This window comes from Halichoerus grypus, chromosome 11, assembly GCF_964656455.1.
Source record: "Halichoerus grypus chromosome 11, mHalGry1.hap1.1, whole genome shotgun sequence".
In the NCBI taxonomy this organism is placed as follows: Eukaryota; Metazoa; Chordata; class Mammalia; order Carnivora; family Phocidae; genus Halichoerus; species Halichoerus grypus.
This window is the reverse complement of record NC_135722.1, coordinates 88445423-88468067: the sequence shown is the minus strand read 5'-3', so window position 1 is coordinate 88468067 and position 22645 is coordinate 88445423. Positions and strand designations below refer to the sequence as shown.

At 34.6% G+C, this 22645-nt stretch overlaps 1 non-coding gene across 1 annotated transcript; it reads left to right on the top strand.

The window, feature by feature from the left end:
* Positions 1 to 21350: 21350 nt before the first annotated feature.
* On the top strand, positions 21351 to 21454 carry LOC118538575 (U6 spliceosomal RNA). The gene has a single exon (XR_004918683.2). It is a non-coding gene; the product is annotated as a U6 spliceosomal RNA (small nuclear RNA).
* Positions 21455 to 22645: the final 1191 nt, after the last annotated feature.

Genomic DNA, 22645 nt, shown 5'->3' with positions numbered 1-22645 from the left:
ATCAGATAAAGGGCTAGTATCCAAAATCTATAAAGAACTTATGAAACTCAACACCCAAAGAACAAATGATCCAATCAAGAAATGGGCAGAAGACATGAACAGACATTTTTCCAAAGAAGACATCCAAATGGCCAACAGACACATGAAAAAGTGTTCAACATCGCTCGGCATCAGGGAAATCCAAATCAAAACCTCAATGAGATACCACCTCAAGCCAGTCAGAATGGCTAAAATTAACAAGTCAGGAAATGACAGATGTTAGCGGGGATGCAGAGAAAGGGGAACCCTCCTACACTGTTGGTGGGAATGCAAGCTGGTGCAGCCACTCTGGAAGACAGTATGGAGGTTCCTCAAAAAGTTGAAAATAGAGCTACCATATGATCCAGCAATTGCACTACTGGGTATTTACCTCAAAGATACAAATGTAGGGATCCGAAAGGGTATGTGCACCCCGATGTTTACAGCAGCAATGTCCACAACAGCCAAACTGTGGAAAGAGCCAAGATGTCCATCGACAGATGAATAGATAAAGAAGAGGTGGTATATATTTACAATGGAATATTATGCAGTCATCAAAAGGAATGAGATCTTGCCATTTGCAACGACATGGATGGAACTGGAGGGTGTTATGCTGAGCGAAATAAGTCAAGCAGAGAAAGACATGTATCATATGACCTCACTGATATGAGGAATTCTTAATCTCAGGAAACAAACTGAGGGTTGCTGGAGTGGGGGGTGGGGTGGGAGGGATGGGGTGGCTGGGTGATAGACATTGGGGAGGGTATGTGCTATGGTGAGCGCCGTGAATTGTGCAAGACTGTTGAATCACAGATCTGTACCTCTGAAATAAATAATACAATATATGTTAAAAAAAAAAAAGAAGAAGAAGAAGATAGCAGGAGGGGAAGAATGAAGGGGGGGAAATCGGAGGGGGAGATGACCCATGAGAGATGATGGACTCTGAAAAACAAACTGAGGATTCTAGAGGGGAGGAGGTGGGAGGATGGGTTAGCCTGATGATGGGTATTAAAGAGGGCATGTTCTGCATGGAGCACTGGGTGTTATACGCAAACAATGAATCACGGAACACTACATCAAAAAGTAATGATGTATGGTGATTAACAAAACAATAAAAAATTTTTTTAAAAAAGAAGGAATAAGTGAAAGTAAAATAAAAACTTATGTTTTTCTTATTCTCAATTGACCTAACAGGTAACAGTCTGTTCAAAAAAAATAATATTAATCGTGTATTCACTTATGTATGCTTATGTATTTATCATACATACACACATACACATACACTTATGTATGCTGATATGTAAATGAAATGAATGATAGCAGTGATACAAAGGAAGGGAGGGAGAAATCAGGATTATTTTGTTATTATAAGGTACTCATAGTACCTGTAACATGGTATAGTGTTATTTGAAAGTGGACTTGGATTAGCTGTGAATTTATATTGCAAATTCTAGGGCAACCACTAAAAGAAATTTTTAAAAAGTATAAATGATATGCTAAGAAAGGAGAGAAAATTCAATTTAATTGTAGAACAAGGACTACAAATAGACAGCACTAATGCATATGGTAGGTAATAATCCAATTGTATCTTTAATCACTTTGAATGTAAATGGTCTAAATGCACCATTTAAAAGACAGAGAATAAGCTATGATAAGGAATAAAAGGAAAGAACACTACTAGCTAAATGCAGTAAATCACATTCCGTCCTGATTAAGAACATAAAGAGTGTTATTTCCCTTATTTTTATTCAGATCCAACAAGTTGAAGTTCAACAAGGTGAAGGTTATTGTATAATTTCACAGAGCTGTTGCATGGTACCGCCTGATTCTAACCTAGTTTTTTGGTCTTAAAATCTTCAGCTGGTTCAATTAATATTATTTCAAAAGCTTTTATCATGCATTTGCCACCACCAACTGGCAACAGAAACACTGTTTTACAGGGCAATGGTTAAGGGCAGAGTTTGTAAGAAAATCAGAATTGAGATTGAAATCTGGTTCTGCTATTAATTGGCTGTAAAATCTTGGGCAGTTCAATTAACTTCTCTGGACTTCAGTTTCAAGTGTGTGATGGGGGTTTTGTTAGTACTAATTGAGTTAATGTAGTACAACTCTTTCATAGTGATTTTCACATATTAAATGCTCAAACATTGAAAAAAAAAAAGACAGAATATTGGAGTGAATCAAAAATTAAGACCCAACTATATGTTGTCTGCAAGAAAACCGCTTGTTATATAAAGATTAAAAGTAAATGAATGGACGGGCATCAGGGAGGCTCAGTCAGTTAAGCATCCAACTCTTGATTTCATCTCAGGTCATGATCTCAGGATCATGAGATTGAGCTCCATGTCAGGCTCCAAGCATGGAGCCTGCTTAAGGTTCTCTCTCTCTCTCTCTCCTTCTGCTCCTCCCCACCACTGTCTCTCTAAAAAAAAAAAAAAAAAAGTAAATGGATAGAGAATACACCATGGTATCATTAATCAAAAGAATAGAGGAGTAACTATATTAATTTCAGACAGAACAGACTTCAAAGCAAAAAAAAAAAAAGTAATCAGGGATAAAGAAGAGAATTATATAGTGATAAAATGGTTAATTATCCAAGAAAACATAATAATCCTTAATGTGTATGCACCTAACAGCAGAGAGTCAAACTATATGAAGCAAAAACTAGATTTGCCCACAATTTGATAACATTGATAAAATAGATCAGTTCCTTAAAAAACACAATTTGCCAAGGGACGCCTGGGTGGCTCAGTTGTTAAGCAACTGCCTCGGCTCAGGTCATGGTCCCAGGGTCCTGGGATCGAGCCCCGCATCGGGCTCCCTGCTCAGCGGGAAGCCTGCTTCTGCCTCTCCCACTCCCCCTGCTTGTGTTCCCTCTCTCGCTGTGTCTCTCTCTGTCAAATAAATAAAATCTTAAAAAAAAAAAAAAACACAATCTACCAAAACTCATACAAGAAGAAATAGGCAATCTGAATAAGTCTATATCTATTAAAGAAATTGAATCAATAATTAATAACCTTCAAAAACAGAAAGCACCAACCTAGATGGTTTCACTAGTGAATTCTACCAAATATTTAAGGAAGAAATTATACTAATTATCTACAATTTCTTTTGGAGGACTAATACAGAGGGAATACATCCTAACTCATGCAACAAAGCCAGCATTACCCTCATACCAAAATCAGACAAAGACAAAGACGAGACAAGAAAAGTATCCCTCATGAACATAGATGTAAAAATTCTCAACAAAACATTATGGAAAATAGTATGGACTCTCCTCAAAAAAATTAAAAATATAACCAGCACATGATCTGGCAATTCCCTTACTGGATATATATTCAAAGAAAATGAGATCAGCATCTTGAAGAGATATCTGCACTCCCAGGTACACTGCAGCATTATTCATGTTACTGAAGATACAGAAACAACATAAGAGTACAGATGAATAGATAAACAAAATGTGAAAAAAATATATAGAATAGAATATTATTCAACCTTTAAAAAAAGAAGAAAATCCCATTGTTTGTGAAAACATGGATGAACCTGGGAAACATTAAGTGAAATAAGCCAGGTACAGCAAGAGAAATACTGTATCATCTCACTTAAATGTGGAATCTTTAAGAAAGTTAAGCTCATACATAGTGACAGAGTAGAATGGTGGTTACCAGGGTTAGGGGGTAGGTGGTGGGTACAAATGATAATGATCCTTCAGAAAGATTTAGGAAAGAAATGAGGTAAGGCCTAAGATTTCCCATCTGACTTGAGTGTCTAGGTGTAATTCAGGGATAGATGACACCAAAACTTATAATTAAATTGATCAAAGCTGGTGATAAAGAGAAAATCTTAAAATTAGCCCATGGAAAAAGAAATATTACAAAAAATAGAAAAAGATGATGGCAGACTTCTTGTCTGAAACAATGAAAGCATGAAGACAATGTAGCAACATCTTTTAAATACTGAAAGAAAAAAAAACTCTAACCATTTAATACTATACCTGGTGAAAATATTTTTCAAAAATGGCATATAAAAAGCTGAATATTACATCACTGGAAGACCAAAACTATAAGAAATGTTGCAGGAATTCCTTAAGGCAGATGAAAATGGTATCATATGGATATATAGATATACCCAAAAGATGAATACTAGTCATCTTAATTACATAGGTATATATATGTATGTGTGTGTATGTGTACATATATGTATATATGTATGTGTGTACATATATGTATATATATGCATAAGATATTTTATTATCTAAATATCTTCAAAAAATAATTGGACGTTTAAACAGAAAAATAAAAGCATAATATAAAGTTTATAGCATATGTATGTAAAATATATAACAATAGCATAAAGACAGGAAGGGAGAAGTAGAAGTATTTTACTATAAGGTTCTTATACTATACATGATGTGTATGATGTCAATTGAAAGTAAACTGTGATAGGGCACCTGGGTGGCTCAGTTGGTTTGGCATCGACTCTTCATTTTGGCTTAGGTCGCAATCTCGGGGTCATGGGATCGAGACCCAGGTCAGTTCCACACTCAGTGTAGAGTCAGCTTGAGATTCTCTCTCTCCCTCTCCCTCTGCCCCCCCCCCGCTTGCATGTGCTCTAAATAAATAAATCAGTAAATAAATAAATACATAAAATCTTTAAAGAAATAAAAGTAAACTGAGATAAAGATGTATACTAAAAAAATCTAATAAAAGTAGTTGCTAAACCAACAAAGGAGATCAAATGAAATACTAAAAAAATATCAAATCCAAAAGGAGGCAGGAAAAAGAGATAAGGGAACAAAAAGCAGATGAAACAAATAATAAAAAGCATATGGTGAAATGGTAGACTGAAATACAACCTTATCAATAATCATATTAAATGCAAATTTTCTAATCACCCTAATTTTAAAAGCCAAGATTGTCAGATTGGATAAAAAGTAAGATTCAATTTTATGCCAACCCTAAGAAATGTACTTTAAATATAAATTCACAAACAGGTTAAAAGTAAAATGATGAAATAATATATACAATGCTAACCTTAATCAAAAGAAAGCTGGAGTAGCTATATTAATAACAGACAAAATGTATTACAGAACAAATTATATTACTAGGAGTAAAAAACAACAACCACATCATTTTATAATGAAAAGGGGTCAATTCATCAAAAGGGCATAATAACCCTAAATGTTTACATACATAATAACAGAACTTTAGAATACATAGAGCAAAAACTGGTAAAACTGAAGGAAGAAATCAATACATATATAATTATGGTAGATTTTAACATTCCTATCTCGATAATGAGTAGAACAAACAGACTTAAAGTAAAAAAATATAGGAAACTTGAACAATACTATTATCCAACTTGACCTAATTGAAAATTATAGAACATTCTACCTAACAATTGTAAAATAAACAAAATAAGCCAAAATAAGCCATTCTTTTCAAATTCATATGGAACATTTACCAAGGCAGACCACATTTTGGGCCAAAAAACAAATTTCAATAAACTTAAAAAGAATCAAGTCTTGGAAAGTCTGTTCTCTGATGACTTTGGAATTAAAACAAAAATCAGTAACAGAACTATCTCCAGAAAGTCTCCAAATATTTAGAAACTAAATAACACACTTCTATCTAACACAATGGACACCGAATAAATGAAAAGGTAAATTAGAAAATATTTGAACTGAATGAAAATAAGAACACATTTCAAAATTTGTAGGGTGCTGCTAAAGCAGTACTTAGGAAGAAATTTCTAGCACTAAGTACCTGTCTTCAAAAAGAAAAGGGTCTTGGGCTGCCTGGGTGGCTCAGCTGGTTGAGCATCTGAGTCTTGATTTTGGCTCACATGATCTCAGGGTCCTGGGACTGGGCCCCACGTCAGGTTCCATGCTCAGTGCGGAATCTGCTTGTCCCTCTCCTTCTGCTCCTCTCCCTGCTCATGATCTCTTTCTCTCCATTTCTAAAATAAATAAATAAAATATTTTTAAAAAGAAAAGGAAAGGAAAAGAAAAGGGTCTTAAATGAATATCCTCAGCTTCCACCTTAAGAAGCAAAAGACCAAATTAAATACAAAGTAAGCAAAAGAAAGGAAATAATATAGATCAAAGCAGAAATGGATAGAACAGAAAACAGAAAAACAATAGGGAAAATTAGTAAGACCAAAATCTGGTGCTTTGAGAAATTTAATAAAATTGATACACCTCTAGCCTATGAATCAAGTCTTTTTATTTTCTGTTTCTGATGCTTTGACTTGGAGGCTTTGCTGGCCCTGGAGAGATTGCCCCTCACTGGGCCATCCAATTCCTAGGGATAGTAAACAATTCATCTGAGAGCACACCTTTCACATGCAAACCAACCAGTCCAAAACCCAAACCTCAACCCCCATCTTATAGGCTCTCAAAGGACTCACATCTTGACCATTATTCCCCTATCCTAATCAGCCCAGGGCCAGATATCAGACAAGTAGAGATGGTCCTTAACCCTAGAGACTGTTGAAATTATTCAAACTATCCAATCTTAAATTTCCTTGCATGGCCTTGTCTATTTTTTTCTTGCGGAAACCGCAAGAAAGCGTCTCGCCCGCATTTCTGCCTTGCTCCTTCTTCCTCCTGACCCATCCTGGTGCTTTTATAGGTAGCTCTTTATGGTGTGGTATTTCCACTCCTCTTGGAAATTGTGAGTAATAAAGTATCTTTTCAATGGTAATCATCTCTTAATCTGTTGGTTTTACCATATCTAAATAAAGATAAAACCCACATTTTAAAACACCAGTCTGATAGAAAAAAAGAGCAAGATACAAATTAATAATATCAATAATAAAATAGATAATATCACTACAGATTCTACCAATATTAAATGTGTAAGAAAATATGAACAAATTTATGCTTGTAAATTTGAAAATTTCAGTAAGATGGACAAATTACTTGAAAGAAACAAAGTACCAAAGTCACTCAGGAAGAAATACATAATATGAAAAGTCCTGTATCTATTGAAGAAATTTAATCTGTGGTTAAAAATCAGCTTCAAATTTTTTTTAACAATGAATCAAAGCATTTAAGGAAAAAATAATACCAATTCTACACAAACTTTTCCATAAAACTAAATAGGAGTGAATACCTTCCAATTCACTCTATGAGGTCAATATTACCCTGATACCAAAACCAGACATAGACACTGTAAGAAAAGAAAACTATAGACCATTTATTTATTCCTCACAAGCATATGCAAAATTCTAAACAAAATTTTGGCAAATCAAACTCAACAATATAAACAGGTAATACATTATAACTAAGTGAGGTTTATCCCAAGAATACAAAGTTGGTTTAACATTAAAAAAATCAATCAATATTATTCCCATATTTACAGTCTACATAAGATAAACAATATAATCATCTCAAAATATGTTGAGAAAGCATTTTACAAAATCCAACATCCTTTTATGTCAAGGATAAAAGTTCTCAGCTAACCAGAAATAGAAGGGAACTCCCACAATCGTGAGAAATTGACAGCTAACATCACACTTGATGGTGAAATAGTGTATGCTTTCCTCCTAAGATCAGTAACAGGATAAGAATCTCCATTCTCATCACCTCTCAGCAACAATATCCTGAAGGTTCTAGGCAGCACAATCACGTGAGAAAAAAATATCCAGATTGGAAGGGAAGAAGTAAAATTGTTCTTTTTATTCTCAGATGATATAATTACCACATATTAAATTTGAGAGGATCTATGAAAAAGCAATTAGAACTAAAAAGTTAATTTAACAAGTTCGTAGATTTGCAGCAAGTTTGTAGGATATAAGATCAATACACAAAAATTAATTGTACTTGTATATACTAACAACAAATCAACAGTAATTAAAATTTAAAAAGAAATACCATTTACCATAGCATCAAATATATGAAGTTGTGGATAAACTGGTCCAAAACACAAGACTTGTACACATAAAACTAAACAGAAAATTATAAAACACTGCTGATAGAAGATAAAGGATTCCTAAATAAGTAGAGAGTTACACATTGGTTGTGGGCCAAAAGATGTCAAGTCTCCCCTAAATTGAAATTTATTGCTATCTCAGTCAAAATCCCGATGGGATTTTTTGGTAAAAATTGCCAAGCTGATTCTAAAATTCATATGCATATACAAAAGATCTAGAATAGCCAAAACAACTTAATAAAAAAAAAAAGAAAAACAAAGTTGGAGGAATTAACATGACTTGATTTAAAGACTTATAAAGTTATGGTGTGGTATTAAGGATTATACTATAAAGTATAGTGTACGTATTAATTAATTAAGGTGATATAGTATTGGCATCAAGACAGACAGATAGAACAATGAATCAGAACAGAGAGTCCGGAAACAGAACCACACAAATGTGAACAACTGATTTTCAACAAAGGTGCAAAGAAAACCCAGTGGGAAAAGGATAATCATTTTAAGAAAGGATTCTGAAATAATTGAATATTAATGTGGAAAGAAAGAAAAAAAAAGGAGGGGAAGGACAGAGAGGGGCAGGAGAAAGAGAGAGAGGGAGGGAGAGAGGGGGGAAAGAGGAGAAAAGGAAAGACTCATCTATACCTCATACCAGATACAAAAATTAAGTCAAATGAATGATGTACTAAATGTAAAACCTACAACTGTACAACTTCAACAACAAAACATAGGAGAAAACCTTTGTGACAATCAGTTAGAGATTTCTATTTTTTTTAAAGATTTTATTTATTTATTTGAGAGAGAAAGAAGAAGAGCACAGAGGGAGGCTGAGCAGAGAGCCTGATGCGGGGCTCGATCCCAGGACCCTGTGATCATGACCCGAGCCAAAGGCAGACGCTCAACCGACTGAGCCACCCAGGCGCCCGGAGTTAGAGATTTCTGACCTACAACATCAAAACCATCATTCACAAAGTAACAAATTGATAAATTGGACTTCATTAAAATTTAAAAGTTCTGCTTTTTTTGTTGTTGTTGAAGTGGACTTGACATACGGTATTGTATTAGTTTCAGGTATACAACATAGTGGTTCTACATTTAAATTCATTTGGAAGTGATCACCATGATACATGTAGCTACCATCTGTTACCATGCAAGTTGTTACGTATTATTAACTATATCCCCTATGCTGTGCACTGTATCATCCATGCCTTGTTTATTTTATAACTGGAAGTTTGTACCTTTTAATCCCTTTCCCCTGTTTCACCTAAAAAGTTCTACTTTTTGACAGATATTTTTAAGAGAATTAAAAGACAAACCACAGATATGTGGAAATAATTGCAAATCATGTATCTGATAATGTACTTGACTTCCAAGCTCAATAGTAATAAAACAAAAAATAATAATAATATAATAAAAGAATTGAACAGACACTTCACCCAATAGGATAATACGGATGACAGAATAAGCACATGGAGAGACATTCAACACTTTTAGTCATTAGGGAAATACAAATTAAAATCACTGTGAGTTATCACTACATGCCTATTAGAATGGCTAAAATTAAAATCCTGTCTATACTGTGTTGGCAACAGTGGATAAACTAGAATTTTTAGGGGCACCTGGGTGGCTCAGTTGGTTAAGCGTCTGCCTTCGGCTCAGGTCATGATCCTGGGGCCCTGGAATCGAGCCCCACATCGGACTCCCTGTTCAGTGAGGAGCCTGCTTCTCCCTCTCCCTCTGCTGTTCCCCATGCTTGTGAGCTCTTTCTCTCAAGTAAGTAAATAAAAATCTTTTTTAAAAAAAACTAGAATTTTTTTACACTGTTGGTAAAAAGGTGATATGGTACAAATACTTTGGAAAAACAGTTTGGCAATTTCTTAAAAATCGAACATACATACAACCATTCCACTCCAAAGTGTTTACTCAAAAGAATTGAAAATCTAGGTTCATACAAAGATTTGTCCACACATGTTATAGCAGCTTAATTTTTAGTCCCAAACTGGAATCAACCCACATCTTTATTGGATAGCAGGTAAATGGGTAAACAAACTATCGTTTACACAATAGAATACATTCAGCAATTCAAAAAGCATCTACTATTGATGCACTTAACACCATAGATGAATCTTAAAATAAGTATGTTCATTTAAAGAACTCAGATAGTAAAGAGTATATACTATATTATTCCACTCATATAAACATCTAGGAAATGCAAACTATGATGACAGAAAATAAATCAATGTTTGTCTAGGACCCAGGCTGGGCTAAAGTTGTGGAGGAACCAGAGAGAGGGACTGCAAAGGGGTAAGAGCAATTTTTTGATATTATGGATATTTTCACTATCTTGACTGTGATGATAGCTTCATGGATATCCACATATGTCAAAACTTACCAAATTGTATATTTAAGAATAATAGTCTACAAGCAAAGTCACTGTGCTCAGGCTTTATGGCAAGTTCAATTAAAGTATCCAATAATAAATACTGTTCTCTAAATTGTTTCAGGAAATAAAGACAGAAAGAACAATCCTCCAGTCATTTAAAGAGACTAACACTACCTTGAGACAATATTTGAGAAGAAGAGTATGAGAAAGGGAAGAGATGGGCTATACTGAGCTTTAAGGCAGATCAATACCTTAGCTGTGGGTCCTCTGCTGAGAAAAAGGACCAAGAGGACATTCAGCAGCACCTCCTCTGCAGTTAGATTTACAAGGGTCACTGAATGCACTCTGGCTCCAGGGCCAGGGGCAGACTTCAGCTCCCCCAACCACATATGCTCCAGCTGTTGCACTCTTGAGGTTTACCAAGCAACCAACTGTTTAGAGACAATTTAACTGTAACGAGACCTCATAGCTAAGTGGTCTTTTATTAGCCCAAATGGAGTTCCATGCATCAGGAGGGGCCACCTGCCCCCCAGTCCTTCTCTATTAAAGTGAAATATGGCTTTAATATAGTCACACCTGGGGGAAGTGCTCTCTTAGCAGCCCTGGATGCCCACCCTCCCCCACTTAAGGTTGCCTCTTATTTCTTTATTTCCTCAGGGCTTGGTTTGGCAGATTTTCAAATGATCAGATTAATTTTAAAGTCAATAGAAATGTAGCATATGAAGAGCAAAATCACTGGCTCTTATGTGCTTTGGAGCTAACTTTAGTCGTAATTTAAGTAAAAAGGGGGAAAGAGAAGAAACAGAATAAATAGCCCATGAAAACACATTTTAGAATTTCTTTATTCAGTATATGTTTGGGGAAATTGCAGGATAAATGACTCCACGAAATCTAGGCTTTAATGTCTCTGGGGCTCCTGAAGCATGGAAAAGGCTACAGCAAGCCAGAGTCTGCTGGTCTTCCTACCTGTGGGAACTGCATGGGATAGGGGTTAAAAAGACTGTAAATATAAAGAAAAGTCCAAATCTCAACTCTGATTCCTGAGATGAAGTAAGTTACCAAAAGTAGAAAACAAAACTCGTTCAGGGCCCATAGCTCAGGTTAAAATATTTTGCCAGTTCTCCAAAATCACTTTTCAACACTCTCAGACTTGGACACAACCAGCTGGCTACCTGTGAACACACAGAGCTCCACTGCACTGGGCAACTAAACAATACATTCACATCCAATATATGATTGTTTCCATTCTCAGTCAGGTTAGCAAAGGCTCAGAGCAGTTCATAACTTTGGGAAGGACACACAGCTCTCATTTTTTTGCCTCCAAAGTCTATGTGTCTCATGTTTAAGCTAGGTAGTCAGGGCATGAGGGTACATTCTCATTCTTTAGAGTTTCTTGACGAGTCCTTAAACTGAAGCTGTTTTTGCTATTTCCAGCCTCCTCCTATTTTGGAAAGAAGTCAACAGTATGGCCAGACTGAATCACTTAGTAGCTCCCCAAGTCCACGTTTTGCATGATCGAGTATCCTTTGCATATTTGAGATATTTATATTCCTGAGGAAGTTTGCATACAATGACCCATATCTTCAGTCCATCATAACTTTTATGGTTGTGAACTTCAAAAATATCACCCACTCCCACTTTATGATCCCACTAGGCTTCGTGGAGATTCAAGGTCTATAGGGACCCACAAGAATCTTTCAGCTGTGCCTTAGGGAATTGCTCTAGTTGACTTCTCCATAAATAGCTTGAGAGTTCTTGCTACAGAGAAAGACTACAAAGCAAACAGAAACGAAACAAAACAAAACAAAACAAAACACTGGTGAAATTCAAGTACCCTAAGTCCAACAGGAGAGACAGACAGAGACAGAGACAGAGAAAGACAAAGACACAGAGTGAGAGGTGTCATGCTGAGAGCCAGAGAAATTCTTTTGATTTACTCTCTGAAACTTCAGGCCAAATTCCACACTGTTTTTTCTTTTTTTTTATTTCAAATAAATATTTGTTTTCTTTTTTTCCCCAGTGCTGTTAGGGAGGTATAATTGACAAATAAAATTGTATATGTATATGTATATATTATAATTTTATATATATATAATGTACAATGTGATGTTCGGTATGATCACCACAATAAAGCAAATTAACAAATCTATCATCTAACAGTTGCCTTTTTTTTTTCTAGTGTGGTGAGAACACTTAAAATCTACTCTTTTACTAAATTTTAAGTATGCAATACATTATTAACCATAGTCACTGTGGCGTATATTGATTCCCTAGAACTTATTCATCTTATAACTGAAAGTGTGTTATCTTTTGACCAAATTCTTCCCATTTCCCCCACCTCTCAGCTCCTGGTAACCACTGTTTTACTTTATGTTTATGAGTTTGACTGTTCTAGATTCTGTCTATAAAGGAGATCATGTAGTATTGGTCTTTCTTTGTCTGGCTAATTTCACTTAGTATAATGTCCTCCAGGTTCATCCACGTTGTTGTAAATGACAGGATTCATTCCCCTTTTTTGTGGATGAATAGTATCTCATTACACATATATACCACATTTTCTTTATCTATTCATCCGTTGGTGGACACTTAGGCTGCTTCCCTTCCATACCTTGGCTATTGTGAATAATGCTGCGAAGAACATAGGGAGCGCAGATATCACTTTGATATCCTGATTTCATTTCCTTTGGATATATAAGCAATAGTGGGATTGCTGAGTCATATGGTAGCTCCATTTTCAACTTCTTGAGGAATCTCCATACTATTTTCCATAATGGCTATACCAGTTTACATTCCACCAACAGTGTACGAGGGTTCTCCTTTCTTCACACCCTCACCAACACTTCTTATATTTTGACTTTTTAAAAATAGCTGTCCTAACAGTTGTATGATGCTCTCATCGTGATTTTTATTTACACTTCCTTGATGATTAATAATGTTGAGCACCTTTTCATATATCATTTGGCCATTCGTATGTCTTCTTTGGAAAAATGTCTATTAGATCCGTTTTTCAATTATTTTTTGAGGGTTCTTTTCCCCCCCTCTGGGTGGCAGTCGCAAAAGCTGAGATGCCAATATGTATGTATAAATTTCTTCCAGGTAGATATTGGTGAATTGGAGCAGGTTACAGGGAGAATGTGGAGATGGTATCTGCTAGATTCTCCTGTGTCCAAAGGGGAGAGCAGTTTGTCCCTAGATGAGTCAAAATTAGGAGCCTGACCCTCAGGCTGCTGCTCTTAAGATACTCAAATCGGCCTTTGCAGGGAAATATTGGGAGATGGGTATTTTTTTCTGCTCCTTCTGCACTGAGCCCTGAGATCATGGTCATGGCAAGTCTTCAGGGGCTTGTTAAAAACTTTCTTTGTGGGGCGCCTGGGTGGCTCAGTCAGTTAAGCATCTGACTCTTGATTTTGGCTCAGGTCATGATTGTAAGGTTGTAAGATTGAGCCCTGAATCAGGCTTCCAGCTCTGCACTGGGCATGGAGCCTGCTTAAGATTTTCTCTCTCCCTCTCCCTCTACCTCTCACCCACCTCTAACAAAAAAAACAAACAAAAAACCAAACCAAAACAACAACAACAACAACAAAAAAACCCTGTTTCTTTGTTTGCTATAGTCTTGGGGATTTTGAGAACCCAAGCCATACTGGCTTTCAGAGCTATGTGTTTTGGGAACCAAGCCCAAGACACAAGATACTTTGCTTTCAACCCTACCTCTTTGACAAGAACCATTTCACATTTTTGTGTCTATTAATTACAACACACCACTTCTGGCACAAAATTCATAGTAGTGCTTAGTATCCTTTGGTTGTAAATAACAGAAAATCTCCCCCAAACTGGTTTACGTATAGAGTAAATTTATTGTTCAAATTAATATAATCCCAAAATAGCACTGGATTAGATTATGCAAATATAACAAAGTTTAATTGACAGTCTTTTACCTTGTATATTAGGGTTTTTGAACTTGGAACACTCTTCATGGAGATATCTATCTTAACTTCTTCATTTTCTTCATTTTTGTCAAAGGTTACTTTTTCAATGAGCTCTTACCTAAGCACAAACATTTCCTATCTTTTTTATTAGTTTTAGTGATATAATCCATATATCATAAATTTGCCCTTTTTAAGGTACAATTAAATAATTTTTATTATATTCACAAGTATATGCAACCATCACCACAGTCTATTTCGAATATTTCATTACCTCAAAAAGATTAGCCCAGTGATGGGTGTTAAGGAGGGCACGTACTGCATGGAGCACTGGGTGTTATATGAACACAATGGATCGTGGATCACCACATCAAAAACTAATGATGCATCGTATGGTGATTAACATAATATAATAAAATTAAAAAAAAAAAGAAATCCTCTACCCTTTAAATATCACTCTCTTATCTACATTTCCCCCACTCCAGCCCTAAGCAACTGTGAATTTACTTTCTGTCTCTATAGATTTCCGAGTTCTGGACTTTCATAAGAATGAGGTCATATAGTACATGGTCCTTTGTGACTGGCTTTTTTCACTTAGCATAATGTATTCAAGTTTCATTTTTATTCTAGCATATGTAAAGTGATAACTCCTATGGGTTTGATTTGCATTTTTCTGATAACTAATGATACTGAGCATATTTTTATGTGTTTATTTCATATGCTTATTGGCCATTTGTGTAGCTTAGGAGAAATGACTTTATCCATTTTTTAATTGGGTTAATTGTCTTTTTATTATTGAATTGTTAGAGATTTTTATGTATTTTAAATACAGGTCTCTAATCAGACATATAATCTGCAATATTTTCTCCCATATTGTGTGTTGTCTTTCTATTTTCTTGGTGGTGCCTTTTGAAGTGTAAGTCTTATTTTGATCAAGTCTAATTTGTCTATTTTTGCTGTTGTTGCTGCTTACATTTTTGGTGTCATACTTAAGAATTTTTTTGCAAGTTCAAGGTCATGAAGATTTATCCCTCTGTTTTCTTCTAGGAGTTTTATAAAAGTTTTTGCTCTTACACTTATAATGTGAATAACACATAATGTGTAATTTTTTATAATAATTTTGTATATAGTGTAAATAAGGGTCCAACTTTATTCTTTTGCTTGTGCTTATCCAGTTGTCCCAGAAACATTTCTTGAAAACACTATTCATCCAATATTAAACAATATTGCTATACTTATTGAAAATCAATTGACCATAGATGTGTGGTTTTGTCTCTGGACTCTCAGTTTTATTTTACACACACACACACACACACACACACACACACACACACACCCTTGTGTCAGTACCACACTGTCTGGATTACTGTTGATCTATGAGTTTTGATCAGGAAGTGTGAGTCCTCTCAATTTATTCTTCTTTTTCATAATTGTTTTGGCTTTTTTACATCCTTTTATTCAGTATAGATTTTAGAATCAGCTTGTCAATTTCTATAAAGAAGTGAGCTGGGATTATTGTAATTGTGCTGAGTCTGTAGATTAGTTTGAGGAGTATTGTCACATAGCAACGTTAAGACTTCCAACCTATGAACATGAGATGTTTTCCTATTTATTTAGATATTCCTTAACTTCTTTAAACAATGTATTACAGTTTTTCAGAACATAAGTTTAACACTTTTTTGTTCAATTTATTCCTATTTATTCCTTTTGTTAAAATTCCTATTATTCCTTTTGTTAAATTTATTTCTAAGTGTTTTATTCATTTTGATACAATGTTAATGGAGTTGAATTCTTCATTTATTTTATCTTATAGTTCAAAGCAAGTACAGAAAAATGTAATTGATTTTTGTATATTGGCTGTATATCCTTCAACCCTGCTGAACGCATACATTAGTTCTAATAATATTTAGTGGATTCCTTAAGATTTTCTGTACAGAATATCAGGCCATCTGTGAATAGAAATAGCTTTACTTCTTTTAAAATTTGAATGTCTTATTTATTTTCCTTGCCTAATTTTTCTGGTTGGAACATGTCTTGTTCCCAAGCTTAGGAATAAATCATCTAGTTTTTCACCATTAAATATGTTTGCTGTGGATTTTTCATTGATGATTTTTAGCAGGTTGAGGAAGATCCCTTACATTATTACTTTCTTTACTGTTTTTATCATGAAAGAGCTTTAGGTTTTGTCAAATATTTTTCTGCACCTGCTAAGATGATAATGTGAATTCTGGTTTTTGTTCTATTAATAAGAAATATTACACACATAGATCTTTCATATGAAAAGCCATCCTGCATCACAAAGATAAATCCAACTTGGTCATGGTGAATAATTCTTTTTATATGATGCTGGATTAAATTTTCAAATATTTTGTTTAGAATGTCTGCCTCCATATTCATGAGAGATATTGTTCTGTAGTTTTATTTTCTTGTGATGTCATTGATTTTGTTATGAGAGGAATAGACTACGTTGGGAAATCTTTCCATGTCTTTTATTTTTTGGAAGTGTTTATAAAGAATTGGAATTAATTTTTCTTTTAAAGTTTGGTAGTTTCTTTTAAAGTTTGCTATCTGTGCCAGGGTTTTATTTGTGGGCAGTTTTGTTTTGTTTTGTCTAATCTCTTCCCTTGTTATAGGCCTACTCAGATTGTTTACTTTTTCTTGAGTCAGTTTTGGTAGTTTGTGTCTTTGTAAGAAGTCTATTTCATCCAATTTATCTAATATATTGGTGTACAGTCATTTATAGTATTTCACTGTAATCCTTTTTATTTTTCTTAGGTCAGTAGTTATGTCTCCCTTCATTTCTGATTTTAGTAAGTTGAATCTTTTCTCTTTTTTCTTGGTCAAATTAAATAAAATTCTGTCAATTATGTTGAGCTTTTAAAAAACCAGCTTTTGGTTTTTCTGTTCTTTTTAGAAATTAATTTTTGCTTTAATCTTTATTTTTCCTTCTTTCTCTTGCTTTATATTTAGTTTGCTATTCTATGTGAAAGGTTAGATTATTGATTTGGGATCTTTCATCATTTTTAATGTAATCATTCACAGGTATAACTGCTGCCTTATTTTGCATTTAGTGACTATTTTCTAATGTAGTATTTTAATTCAATTAATGATTTTTTTCAATATATTTTTGGATTTTCTTTAGTGGTTGTTCTAAAGTTTACTATATGTGTCTTAAATTATGAAAATCATATTTAATTCCAGTAATATGTTGGTATATTACACCTATATATCTCTATTGCCTCTCCCTCCCTTTTGTTACATTATACATATTACATCTATTAATGTTACAGACCCAACAATTGTTATCCATTGTTATAATCACTACCATCTGTCATCATTTCCTAGTCTATTACAACTTTTCTCCCACCCACTTTCTTTGTATTATTATTGCATGTATGTTGTAAGCCTAAGAATATATTACATACATATAAGCTATACAATTGAATTTCCAATCAGTTTAGAGAAAAGGGAGAGTATTTTTAGTGTCTTTTATAATTACATGAATGTCCTCACCTGTTTGTTTACCTTTGCTCTTGTTTATTCCTGTGTATTCGAATTACCATGGGGGATGAGGTCACTTGCTTTCAGCCTGAAGAAATTAATCTTTAGTATTTGTTGTAAGGTAGATTTGTTAGCATCAAGTTCTTTCAGTTTTTGTTATCTGGAAAGTGTTTATTTCTCCTTCATTTTTAACAATTGCTTTGCTACATATAGAATCCTTCGTTTATAGCTTTTTTTTTTGATTACTTTGAATATTCTATCCCCCTGTTCTTCTTCCTCCATTGTTTCAGCTGAGAAGTTATCTATTAATCTTGAGATTCCCCCATAAATAATGCTGGTTTTTTTCTTGCTACTTTCAAAATATTCTCCCTATCTTTGACTCAGAACTTTTTTTTTTTTTTTTTAACTATGCTGTGTCTGTTTATGGGTCTCGATTTCATTTTGCTTCCTGGATGTGATATAACTGTTTTTTTAATAAATTTAGGGAGTTTTCAGCTATTATTTTTTCAAGTATTTTTAATTTCTCTCTCTCTCTGCTCTCCTTCTGGAACTCCCATTATGCATATGTTGCTGCACTGAATGGTGTCCCACATTTCTTTGACATTTTGAGGCTCAGTTTTCTTCATTCCTATGTTTCTTATTGTTCTTCAGCTTTCATAATCTCTATCAATCTATCTTTAAGTTTGTTAATTTTTTCTTCTACCAGTTTAAATCTACCATTCAGCCCCTCTAATAATTTTTTGTTCAGTTACTATGCTTTTAAACTCCAGAATTTCTATTTAGTTCTTTAATTATTTCTATTTCTTAATTGATATTCTCTAATTGATGTGGCATTGTCTTTTACCTTCCTTAAATTCTTTAATTTTGCTTTCCTTTAGTTCTGTGAACACATTTATAATTGCTACTTTAAATTTTTTCCTGTTAAATCTAATATCTGATCACTCTTATGAGTTTCTATTGCCTGCTTTTTTTGTGATGTTTGGGTCATACTTCCCTGTTTCTTTGCATGTCTCATGATTTTTTGTTAGAAAATATTTTAGATGATATATTGTACCAACTTTGAATACTCCCTTCCTCAGGCTGGTTTCTGTTTGGTTCCTGGCTAAGTTATTTCAGTGAGGTTGATTCCCTCATCCCCACAGTGTTAAGGCTCTGATATTCTTCCTCAGTGAGGTGCATCTTTGAGTATTCTCAAATGACATCCACTGGGATGACAGTGGTACTGGGAGGGTTCTCTTAAACTCTTTCCCTGCCCAAACTGAGCCATTGAACATCACCAATTGCCAACTAATTCTTCTACTGTTTTCAACAATATCCTGGGGTATATCTTGCTCTTTAAATTAATCTAATCAAACTGTGGCTCCTTGGAAAGAGTAGTTTCTGAGGTGAGTGATATTTGTTCTGACCCCAGCTGTCTTATTCCCAGTTTCTCTCATGTAAACTAGCCAGACTACAGTCTAGGCTCTATCTTCATTAGATAAATGAATCTCCTTCCAATTTTCTTTTGTCACAGTTGCCACCGTTCTTGAGAGTGTGAATAGAATTACACTGTTCTACATTGTGTTGCAAATGAAATCAATTCCTCTGGGGAAAAAAATCAAGAAGTATCTGTTTTATGGTCTGCTTCTTCCTCTAAACAAAATCCCTGAACCAAGGTTCTGGACCTGGGGGTAGAGATTATGGCAATCATTTCTCTGTGTGACATTCTCACTCTAGGACCTGAACAGTCAGTGGAGAGAGGTGGTCAGTAGCCTGTTGGTCTTCTCATCTTGCTTCTCCTAGCATGCATCCATTGACTCAAAAATGGGAAGGACTATCAGGGCCCCAGTATTATCATGCCATGCCCAGTGTAAGGCCTCCATTCTATAAGTTGGGATTAGGCAGAAGAAAGGAGCCCTGCCTCTCCATTACACTCCCCTAGGACACAGCAGGCTGAGAAATGCTGACAGTGTACTTCTGCGGGGTATGAAGCCCTAATGGCTGGGAGCTGAGCGAAGAACAAGTCATGTGTTCTTGGCTTCAGCAGTCTGGAGTTGGAGTTTCTGCCTTACTGAGCAAGAAGGTGGGAGAGAAGGAGCAATCTTGGTTCAAAATAATAGATGCTTACTTTCTTAAAGAATTTCCATAGATTTTCTTAAATAAATATTTTTTTCTTCATTTCTTTTTTTCTTTCTTTTTTTTATTGCTTTTAGAATAAATAACAGAGGCTTCAATGGTTTTTTTTTTATAATTTTCACAATTTTCACTGGGTTATGGAACAGTGGCACTCCTGATGTGCAACTGGAAATCAAATTTCATTTTATCATCTTATCTCATTAATTTTACCTACCACTATTATACTATTTATAAATATAGATATAGATATAAATATAAATATTTAGTACCTAAATATGCCACATATGTTCTAATATTTTGAATAATATCATTTATTTTGCTTATTATGTGTCTACCACCCACACACACCAAAACGTAAGCTCCATGAGCCTCAAATTAAAAATCTAGTCTCAGGAAAATTTCCTGAGACTTGAGAGAAAGATTGTATCCATGAAACAAAAACAGAATGCAATAAAACAAGAAATATTAGAGAATAGTAAAAAGTTCCCAATAATTCAATATATAAAATAAAAAATTAAAAATATCTTGAAAACGCTAATTCAAAAAGATACATGCACCCCTATGTTTATTGCAACATTATTTACAATAGCCAAGATAACAAAGTGTCCAACAGATAAATGGATAAAGAAGATGTGGTATATATACACAATGAAATATTAGTCAGCCATAAAAAAAGAATGAAATCTTGCCATTTGTAACAACATGTTTGGATGTGGAGAGTATTATGTTTATTGAAATAAGGCAGTCAGAGAAAAACAAATACCATATGATTTCACTTACATGTGGAATTTAAGAAACAAAACAAATGAACAAAGAAAAAAAGAGATAAAACAAGAAACAGACTCTTAACTATAGACAACAGACTGATGGTTACAAGAAGGGAGGTGGGTGGGGAGATGAGTGAAATAGGTGATGGGGATTGAGGAGGGCACTTACCATGATGAACACTGAGTAATGTATAGAATTGTTGAATCAATATATAGTATACCTGCAATTAATATAATACTGTATATTAGTTATAGTGGAATTAATTTTTTTTTAAATCTTGGAAAATTGTTAAATATAAGTTTAAGATCTCACTACTAGGCAAGTTAATGGAAAATGGAATAGGAAAGATGAAAAAAATAGAGTATAAATCCATAATATCCTATTGACAACCAATAGGCTTTTTATGAAGAAATGATCAATGAAATGTTATATTTTTTCGTAATTAAAGAATAATTGTCATTAGATTGAAAGGAAATTGAGTTTTAAGGAAATTATTAATATTTTTTTAAAAGTGTCCAGGTGAGTCTAGATGACTCAGTCAGTTAAGCGTCTGACTCTTGATTTCAGTTCAGGTCATGATCTCAGGGTCATGATATTGAGGCCCATATAGGGCTCCATGCTGGGCACAGAGCCTGCTTAAGATTTTCTCCCTCTGCCCCTCCCCCCTTCCTCAAAAGAAAGAAAGAAAGAAAGAGAAAGAAAACATACATCATGTTCACTTGGGCAGCAAATATACTAAAATCAGAATGATACAGAGATTAACATGGCCCCTGCGTAAGGATGACATGCAAACCAAAGTACTTCATTATGAAATTTCAGTATATCAAGGATAAAAAAAGTTCTAAAATCTTACAGAAAAAGGAAATAAATGAAGAAAAAAGTCCCACAACCTTAAATCACAAATGGAAATATCATCAGACTTCTCCACGGCACTGTTGGAAGCTAAACAGCATAAGAACAAGGACTTCAAGACTTGGAGTGAAACCGATTTCAGACTAAAATTCTATAACCGCTAACCTAACACATGTGAAGGAAAAAGATAGTATCTTCACACATTAAAAAAAAAAATCTAAAACCAAACTAACTAACTAACTAAATAAATAAATGCCTAACTTCTATTCCTACTTTTTTGGAAAGGTTGCTGGAAATATGTCCCATCAAAACAAGAGACTGTATTAAGAAAGTGAATAAATGTGTTCATTTGATAAAAAAAGGGCAGTAAGAGAGAGTCTAAAAATGATAAAAAATCGTATTTAAGAAATTAATCAGGGGGTGCCTGGGTGGCGCAGTTGGTTAAACATTGGACTCTTGGTTTCTGCTCAGGTCATGATCTAAGGGTCATGAGATGGAGCCCTGTGTCCAGCTCCGTGCTTGGCAGGGAGTCTGCTTGAGATTCTCTGCCTCTGCCCCTCCTGCTATTTACACACACACACTCACTCTCTCTCTCTCAAATAAATAAAATCTTAAAAACAAAAAGAAATGTTATCAGAATGACAGTTGTGCAATAGGCCTGAGCAAAGGCCAGTCTAAATTGAAAAAGGAGGATTGTAATTTCTATGAGGGAGGTCTTCGGGAGGAAACTGGAACTGCAACATTTTCAGGTAGGATTGACCATGGGGAAAGTTTTATAAAATTATGATTAAGAAGAAAGAGCAAGGGGCGCCTGGGTGGCTCAGTCATTAAGCGTCTGCCTTCGGCTTAGGTTATGATCTCAGGGTCCTGGGATCGAGCCCCGCATCGGGCTCCCTGCTCAGCAGGAAGCCTGCTTCTTCCTCTCCCACTCCCCCTGCTTGTGTTCCCTCTCTCGCTATGTCTCTCTCTGTCAAATAAATAAATAAAGTATTAAAAAAAAAAGAAGAAAGAGCAAATTGACAACACTAAGTATGCGCATCTGATGGACTATTATTGAAAATACATAAAGAACTCTTAAAACTCAATAAGAAAAAAAAACAATTAAAAAGTGGCCTGACGATCTTAAAAGACTTCAAAAAAGAAAATATAGAGAT